Source organism: Octopus sinensis, linkage group LG1 (assembly GCF_006345805.1).
Source record: "Octopus sinensis linkage group LG1, ASM634580v1, whole genome shotgun sequence".
NCBI classification, from domain to species: domain Eukaryota; kingdom Metazoa; phylum Mollusca; class Cephalopoda; order Octopoda; family Octopodidae; genus Octopus; species Octopus sinensis.
The window spans coordinates 157,991,038-158,001,373 of NC_042997.1; positions in this window are offsets into that span (position 1 = coordinate 157,991,038).

Below are 10,336 nucleotides of genomic sequence, written 5' to 3' on the forward strand. Positions count from 1 at the left end.
ATGCAATTTTAAAGATGTATATATATATATATTTATATATACGAGCAAAACGTTCCCCCGTCCAATGCACGGTGCTTAATCATATCTGCTGAATAAAAAGCAATCAGTGTTTTCTTTTCATTAAGAAGTAATTAAACATGCCGGTATTTCAATAAACTTTTTGGTTTTGTTAAACGAAATTAAGGCAAAAAAAAAAACTTCTTGAGAAACCAAATAGTCTTTCCTTCTTTGATACCAAGGAAGAAAATATCTCGGTTGCATCTTACATTTTTGGCCTCGTAACTATGCTGCATTGTGTGGCATTATTTCAAGTCATCCGGCGTTTCGACGCAAACTGCACGTGCAATTTTCTCGCGTACGCGTAGTATCGATCGCAACAGCTGATGTACTTGCGTGTATAAATGCACGTTCCCACGGCTTTATCGATCGCATTCTCACTTGGAATCGATTTTTGGAATATTTTCAAGACATATACATGCCCTGATATCGTCGGTATCTACATATCAAATTTGAGCGCAATCGGATGGAGGATGCCCGTGATCCTAGAAGACACACGCACAGACAGACAGAATGAATTATATATATATATATATATATATATATATATATATATATATATATGCATCAACCTCCTCGTTTTTACTCATGTTTTCTCATGTACTGGTTTTCAATTAGGACTGATCATCTGCTTATATGTTGTCTGAACAGTCACATATCCATTCATAAATATCTATTCCCCAAACTTTCAGATACTTTTGATTACTTTTCGAAATGAGTTTTCAGTTTGCATTTACTTTGACATGTGTCTCTTTGAGCGTCAAATATGACGTTTCCTATTCTCTACGTTGCTATTTTAATAATATAACTGAATGATACTGATGCGAAATGTAAACAGAAATCTGCAATAATTACATGCTTTTACAAATATCTTTGCAGTTTTATTTAAGAAACAAATAATATTTCCTCTTTTTTTATCGCATTATGTGAAATAACAAAGGTAATAAATATAAGCAGAGCATTTTTCTAAAACAGTAATAATGAAACGGTATTGCAAGGATACGATATTTAGGTCTTAAACAAGAAGGTAGTTATTTTTATTGAATACTCACGTTTCATTATTAAATGTCTCCATCTTACTTTTAATTTAAATTCAAACTGAACAAGAGGTTTGAAAATACAATTCTGATACACTGAAAGCACTTTCGTAGGTTTGCTTATTTCTAATTGTTTTCATTCCTTCTTTGTATAATCTATCTATCTATCTATCTATCTATCTATCTATCTATCTATCTATCTATCTATCTATCTATCTATCTATCTATCTATCTATCTATCTATCTATCTATCTATCTATCTATCTATCTATCTATTTATCTATCTATCTATTTTGGATTTGGTTTGCAAGATTCTTTATATGAGTTCGTGTGTTGAAGCATATTGTGTTGTGTCTGGGGAGAGTCATTTTCTTTTTGTGCCTTATAATGTAACACCCTCACCGGTAAAATTTCCACTTATTTCTCATGTTTTTTATTTGCATATATATATATCCATATATAGTATTACCTCTGTTATCTCTGTTACCCACCCCACATATATATATATATATATATATATATATATATATATCTGAAATAATAAATGATAAAGAAACCGGAATTACGTCATTATTTACATTACATTATATACGTTACTTACAATTGACGGATATTTGTCCTCATCTTGTTTGTTGTTAACACAACGTTTCCGCTGATATACCCTCCAGCCTTCATCAGATTTTCCTTTGGGGCTGGCCAGATCGGGCAAATCTCAAGATTAATCAGCCGAAATTGAGTGGATGATCCGGTTCTTGACTGAAGATTGAAGGCTTCGAATGTCCCGTCCGTGATTTTTGTATCGTCTTCTAAATGTTTTGCGTTCTTGTCCCAGTTTGTATTTTTTACATATATATATATATATATATATATATACGAAAGAAGGTTTGAAAATGCAATTTAAAAGATGTTTATTTACTTAACCGGTTTCACTCTTTGGAAACATGTATGTGCACGCACACAGGGACACACACATTCACACCAATCTCACCTCCATACAGGCACATATATACACACTCAGCACCATGTCAAATACCATCCACACTCATGCATGCGTACACGCGCACGCACACGCACACACACACACGCACACGCACGCACACACAACACCATGACAACCACACACACTTGACAAACAGACGCCATCTGACCAAATACTACAGACACACAGCCACATCTATTCACACCACATGTATATGTATGCACGCACACATTCACGCAGAGACACACATATTCACCTCATCCTAACCCCAAAATCATTGATGCTTTAAGGAGAGCCAAAAAAAGAAAAAAACGGGTAGATCTTTTTCAATTCCACATTTCTGCTAAAACGGACAGGTCGGTAAACAACCTCGCCACTACATTAATGTAAATCTTAATGTAAATTTTTTTGAATTCATAATATTCTGTACTGAACCTTTTTTTGATATTTCCTCCTGGAAATTACCCTGGGATGTATAATATATTTGCTTTAATCTTTTCTGCCCATCTTTTCAAATATTCTCATCATACTGTTGTACTTTTTTATGTCCTTAACATGTCCCTGTTACCAAAGACTGTATATATACATGTAATGTTGCAATTTGCAGCAACCAATAATTAACGCAACCAAACTTCCATATGTTACTTTTGACAATCTTTTTCCAAAGAGTGAAACCGGTTAAGTAAATAAACATCTTTTAAATTGCATTTTCAAACATTCTTTCGTATATAATTCCACTCGTGCGATACCCCACAACTCAACTTTGTTATATATATATATATATATATATATATATATATATATATATATATATATATATATATACATATATACATATATAGTAAACCCCATAAAGACGAACAAACACAAAAAACACAACAATGTGAGTACGTGGTACATGTAAAGTATTAGCAGACGCTCAGGGAAGGAAAGAAATATTGTTTAACGTTTCGAGCAGACGCTCTTCTTCGGAAAAAGCGGAAGATCCAATAGAAGGGAATACGGAGGAAGAAAATCACCAACATTCACATGTCGCTACATTTTGAAATGACCGGAATGGAATGGTCTCACACACACACACACACCCCACACACTCACACACACACACACACACACACACACACACATATATATATTTATACATATACATACATTTACATACTTACATACATACGTACATATATATATATAGTTGAAATTTAGAGAAAACCTACAGATGGCGCTAAGGTGTAGGTACAGGAGGTGGTCAAACTTTGCATAAGGAGTAGACATCCATATATGTGTATATATATGTATATATGTGTATATATGCATATTTATATATACACACACATATATGCATAAACACACAAATACTTTCACATGAAACACACACACACACACCTTCATATGAAACACACACACACACATATATATATTTCTGGCAGTCAGTATCCATGGATACTCCACAGTCAATTTGAAAACTGTAAGATTGCTGGAAGTTTTGAAAGTCAATAAACATTATTTCAGTTTGAACTATTTGATTCTTTGGGTTGTATAAAAATCAATATAGGAAGTTTTGAATGCGCTATCTTAAAAGGCAGTATTTCTGGTTACCCTAGCCCTTGTCATCTCTTCATCACTTCTACCATCTGTGTTATCCATATTTTTCGCTTTACGGTAAGAAATAAAATATCTTAACTATAGAGAAAAATCGAAGACATTTTAAACTTATTTTGCTTCTGTACTCGTACAAAATATGTCACAAACATATTTTAACTAAATTAAATTTCCTCCCCTCTTCCGCATATATATATATACATACACACACACACGCACACACACACACACACACACACACACCACACACACACACACACATATATATATACATATATATATATATATATACATATATATATATATATATATATAAGTTTGGAATAGAAAGAGGTTGTTCTGTCACAGGACGTATTTTGTCCAAGGATACACCGGTTTGGTTCAGAATCGATTAATATACTTGGAATTCATTAATTTGTGTTAGTATTAGAGTTTACACTTATAAAGTTCCAGTAGTCATTATAAATGTTTTCATTCATTCGATATAAGAGAACAGAATTTGAATGATATAATTTAAGTGAAGTGGACAGTTTGAACATAGAAAAAATCAATTTATTTATATAATAGTCAATTTCGTATCGCTTACGTACATTTCAATTTCTTACCTTCATTCGTATTTTGTAATTAAGATTGCATTATACATTTAAAATTAAGAATCTTATCATGGCAAAAATTGACAAGAATATTTCACATACTAATGAATGTAAAGTTGCTTACTAACTGATATAGCAGCATGCGTTTGTGCGTGTTTTTGTGTCAGCATGTGTGTCTTTTGGATTCTTTTCTAAAAAATAGCTTAGGGTTAAACTACCATACTGCAATTCTCCTTAAGGGAATTTATATCCTTTCTCTACTCACTTGTGAAAGGAATAAAAATATAAATATATATATCAGCAAGAATCTTAAGCAATACATTTAGTTAACTTCAACTATTTAATTGTGAGAATTTCAATTTTTATTACAATTTAATTTATTTAGATGTATCAGTCTTATTACTTAAGAGTTTAGGTTATTTTTCGATAATTTAGGTTATTATATTTTTAGTTAAATTAATATTTATATATTCAATGGGGATATGATTCACAATGCATGCGTCATTTGTATGAAGTTAGTCTATTTACAAATGATGAGAGTACATTTCATTTTAAGGTTACTTCCTATGTTTATTTTAACTTTAATCATTCATGGGGTGTTTATTCAAAAATAATTTATTATTTAAAAATTTATTAAGTATGTATATATTCATACACACACACACATAAACACACACGCACGCATACACATACACACACATATATGCATATATAAATGTATATATACATACATGCATATCTATCTATCTATCTCTATATATATATATTTTTTTCCCTTATGAATACAACAAGTTCTCTATATCGCTTTTATTTAATATAATTGGTAAATTATTTATTTTGCTACATGAGCTGATAGTGAGAGTTTCAATGTGTACTCGGCAAGAAATTTTCAAACAGAATGTGAACTATTATAATATAGCACTAAATTAGCAGGATATAAGCAAAAGTTAAAATACTATGAACCAAAGAATAACTCTAATGTTAGGAACTATACGCATGAAGAAAAATACAAACAAAAATCAAAATACTATGAATCAAACATAAATTCAAATTCTAAGAACTATACACAAAACGGTATTCACAATAATAAAATCAAAATTGAGCAAAATAAACATAGAGGATGGAATCCAATATAAAATAGATGAGAATAATACAAGGATAGACAAGGGATTGTTTAAATAAACTAACAACAAGTAATAAAGATAGAAACCCTGAGAAAATAAAATTTAAAGCTAATAAAATAGAAAGACGGCCCAAAACAAAACATTACAATAATGAAAATTGTGACTACTTAAATAAAAACCTAAACAGGATAAGAAATAATAAAAAAGGCAGTAATTCAGAACCTAAACGGTAAAATGCATAACAATTCTGTAAAATGTTACACCCCTTGTATAAAAATAATTAACTTCCAGAAAAATTACTCTAAAAGGAATTACTATGAGGATAATATAGCATGGTTCATAATACCATTCGCAAAAGAAATTAGAACGAATATAACGAAAGTATTTTAGAAAGCGGTATCTAAATACTTTCAAAGGGAAACAAATATCACAAAATAGTAAACACACACAAATTAAGGGCGGGTTTCCCCGTTTCGAAAAACATTGCACAAATTATATCTGCACTAAATACTAAAAAATTAAATGATTTCTATAATAATAGGTGTAAGTACAAATGACTTACTTAATGGCCAAAATGACGAAGATCATAATGATAGTAGGAAATATACCAACAATGAAGGAAGCTAAGTAACTCTTAATGTTTTCTCACTAAGAGCGAAAAATATAAACTTACAACCTACAAAAAGGAAAATAAATAAATGTAATAATAATAACCATAATGGTAATAAAAACATTAATGCGAATAATGTAAATATATATGCTGATACTAATAGTAACAACAACGAACACAAAATAAATTATAAATAATAAGATGAATATGAGAAGTAAAGAAGAATATAAGGCATTAGGTAAGTCTCATAACGCAAGAAATAAACATAAAGAAATAACCTGGAAAACGGAAAAAAATTGGCTCAGCATTAGTAATTAGGAAACATCGAAAGGTCCTGATAATTAAACCTGTGATTGTGCCAATAAAAATCAAAATAGAAGTCCATTACGAAATTTTTGTTGAGAAAAAAAAATAATATGTAGGTGTAAATTAATGTCTGAGGGGCACGGTTACTACTGTGTAGGCTTCACGCAAAATCATATAAAAAGAAGGAGACAACCATGAAAGCACTTTTAAAGATATGAGGAAAGAAGCTAGCCCTAGTTTAAGTAGATTAATTTACAAAATTAATGACAAAAATAAGGAATATACATTAAAATGGGAAGTAATTAGCAGGGCAAAAGCTTATAGCACTGGAAGCAAAATGTGTGACTTATGCGCTGAGGAAATTTTCCAGATCATTACATCCAAGCACAAATTAATCAACAATAAAAGAGAAAGAAGTTTTTCTTGCCCACATACGATTAAATATACATTTAATAAATTCAAATAAATAAAATTACATAGATATTATAGGAATAGATATACGTCTAGTGATTCGAAATAAATAAACCCTCACTTTCAGCTCATGTATCAAAATAAATAAATTACCAATTATATCAAATAAATGAAGGACTGAGAACTTATTATATTCATAATGGAAAGGAAATATAAGAAATGTAAGCATTGGTTTGTGGGTTTGATTCCGGCTAGGGTTAGCTCATTATTTTTCGGTATTTTGCTTGTAATTAAAAATTGTCGCTTTAAATCGGAGAATATATATTATTATACAGTTATATATATGTACATGTGTGTGTGTGTAAATATATTTATATATGTATAAAGTCCAATAAATTTTTGAATAATAATGAATTTTTAAATAATAAATTATTTTAAAATGAACACTCCATGGATGATAAGAGTTAAAGAAAAGACAGGAAGTAACTTTAAAATTAAATGTACCATCACCATTTGTAAATAGACTAATGTGATGATACATAGTGAATTATTTCCATATTAACTATTAAAAAAATAATTGAACTAAAAATATAACCTAAATTATCAAAAAATAACTTAAACACTTAAAAAATAAGACTAATACATCTAAATAAATTAAAATCGTAATAAAATTGAAATTCTCACAACTAAAAAGTAGAACTTAAATAAATATGTTTATTTGAATTCTTGCTGATATATATATATTTATATTTTTATTCCTTTCTCAAGTGAGTAGAGAAAGGAGTGGTAGACAGCCTTTATAAAACCAATATAAATTCCAATACGTGGAATGGTAGTACAACTATCCATTGACCACTGTGGTCGCGGTTTATGCCCCAGGTTATTTTTAGAAAGGAATCAAAAAGACACATGCAAATATACAAGCGCATACTGTTAGTAAGCAACTCTCCATCGATTATGATTTTTATCAATTTTTATCAATTTTTGCCCTGAAGAGATTCTTAACTTTTAAATGCATAATGGAATCTTAATTGCAAAATATGAATGAAGGTAAGAAATTGAAATGTACGTAGGTGATACGAAATTAATTATTGTATAATGAATTTGATTTTTTTCTATGTTGAAACTCTACATTTACCTTATATCATTCAAATTTTTTTCTCTTATATCGAATGAATGAGAACCATTTATAACGATTACTGGAACTTCCTAAGTGCAAAATCTAATACTAACACAAATTAATGAATTTCAAGTATATGCCAGCCGACACTGGTTTCCTATCGGACCCTTTGTAACCGATGTTGTACAAACTCTGAAGACAATGTATACCTATTTTAAAAGCATCTTATGAAATCTTTTAGTTTATCACTAACAGTTGAATCCTTAGAGAATAGTTTATCTCGAGAAATTAGCGACGATAAGCTGTTAAAACCTAGACCTAGGAAGAGCTAGACTGTGTTGTATGATTAATCTGTGATATTGATTTATAAGCAATTCAAATGAAATGTAAATTATATTTAAAACCCTGATAATTATCAAAGTTCAAATCTTGATGGAATTAGTCATGTATAGATCTCTGAACTCGGGCTAATCTCTCTTATTCATTCGGTCCAATAATGCCTTCACTAGCAATGAAATGAAATTGCTCAGCAGGAAATCTGTCCTGTATTGCAGACTTAGATTACTTTAGAAGTACTCGAGAGTGTCCTAATTTACTTCGGAATTATCTTAGAAATCCTTCTTTGTCACCTGAATAGAAATTCATAACTGATATATTTTACATATATTATACAGCACAAATCTTGTATGGTGCTGTTGTAACACATATAGATCGAATAAATCACATTGCAAAAATACCTCCCCACCGTATATTTGGCATGCGGTTGCTTCCTAATACACACCAATGTCTGGTCCATCGACGTACTGTCTCTGCTCTCGGTCTCTTCCATCGTCTCTTCAATTACCATTTCCCACCAGGAGTTGGCATTCGCTTCCATGCCTGGCACTGACCCCTATGAACATTATTTTCTCGCAGCAACGTCAATTCTCTTGATGTCTTCAGTTTGTAACTATTGAAGTGAAACGTTAACAGTCTTAATCTCACCTGTCACGAACGTTATGGCCATAGCACAATAGATAGCCAGCTAATTATTTTGAAATTAATTTAAAATAACGAAATGCTGAATAAGTTACGTGTATTTGCATATCTCTGAAAGAATTCATTGTCTAAATATTTCATTCTCCTGGTCCCATGCTTGTATAAAAAAATAACATTTGATAGTAGTTGTAAAACACATTTTAATGCTTCAAAACCTCGTTATTTAACTCTCTAAAGACATTCATTCAAAACTAAGCAGTCAAGGATTGTTAAACGTCAAGTGTATTTGCCTGGACCACAACTTAATAATGGTCTGTAAGAGAGCAATTAGATGTTTTCTATAGGAGCATCAGCTATTTCAACTCAGGGATTGAATTGATGAAACTTAATTCCGCGTGGTTTTTTTATGCTCTATCGATCCCGTCATCCTGGTACTCAAAGTCAGTATATCGTATGATCACGGCATTTAAGATAAATCACCCAACTGTGTGGAATAAGCAAGAGAAAAATCTCACATTAGAGTCTCCACCTGTTAATAATGTGAAATCAGTGGCAATATTAAGTAAACAGAGGAGTTCAAAAGAAAAGTTTGAAATAAGTTAGAAAAATAACTTTAAAATACGCTTCTGTGCAAAACTTTTTGTAATTATTATGTTTCCTGTCTTGTAAAAAGAAAACAAAAAACGCCGAAAAACAATGTTACAAGAAATTATTATAATAAAGGTCACTATTTATTCAAATTTGCGCTGACCAAAATGTTTTAGGGAATATGTTTACTTTTTAAATTTTCTTTTTTGTAAATATCACAGGCGTCAGACAGTTAATAATTTTTGCTTATTCTTGTGTGTGGAAGACATGACTGCAATTTTGACATTATAGTGTGTCAGTTGATGATAACGTTGCTTTGATTATTCAGCTAAGCAAAATATACCACTACCCTAACAACAGTAACTGATCCAAAACTACAACAAAGGAAAACAACAAGCACGACTATATTGATAAAGAAGAAAGGAAAGACGGCCATACAGATACACAGAAAATTAGGAAAATAAATATTATATTTCATATATTAAATCATTTTTTTACAGTAAATAAAACAAATTACAGAATAAAATCAATGAAATACGTTTATTAGATTTTTCAATTTGTCTGAGGAGGGCTGAACGCAGACAGAGACAGATATATATGCACGAATTCTCGCATATATACACACGGGAGTGCGCGTATGAGTGTGTAACAGTGTACGAATATGTATGTACATATACTTACAAACATACATACACATATAGGTGTGTACAGATGCAGTCACACACACATATAGACATGTTTGTATATGTTTATTTACACTCATATACCGACGTAGACACACACGCTCACAAAAACCGAACACATACACATCCCACACATCCCACGCGCAAATAGACACAAATATTCAGTGTAATATTCAAATAAAAATCAAGAAAAACACAGATCAACTGAGAACTAAATACGGTATATATGTTGCGTGTGTACTCCATTATGT